The sequence below is a fragment of the Penaeus monodon genome, chromosome 31 (assembly GCF_015228065.2).
Source record: "Penaeus monodon isolate SGIC_2016 chromosome 31, NSTDA_Pmon_1, whole genome shotgun sequence".
NCBI lineage: Eukaryota > Metazoa > Arthropoda > Malacostraca > Decapoda > Penaeidae > Penaeus > Penaeus monodon.
In genome coordinates, this window is record NC_051416.1 from 5,024,234 (window position 1) to 5,024,634 (window position 401).

Below are 401 nucleotides of genomic sequence, written 5' to 3' on the forward strand. Positions count from 1 at the left end.
GTCAATCCAATAATACCTTCTTTTCAAGTCCCCTATGACGTAGCGAAGAAGTAGTAATGACGGTGTCAGCTTGGTATGACGTCTGACCGGTAGGGTATGAAAATTGCTTTGGAGTGTGACCCACACAGTAATGAAAATGAAAATATAAAACCGAAGGGGAAAATTCCATTTGCATCTGTATTGAAAAAAAGTTTTTTCTGAAGGTTGCTAAATACATGAAATGCTTGTAGTGAGGAAATAACAGAATATTTTAAGTTTACTGCAGAGATATATTTGTAAGAGGCTGTGGGTGCCTTGATACAATGACTGACTGGATAGTAATAGATTGGTATGGCTCGACTCTCTATTGGTAAAGCATACAACACTAGTAATTGAAGATGATATGATGATCTGGGAGTAAG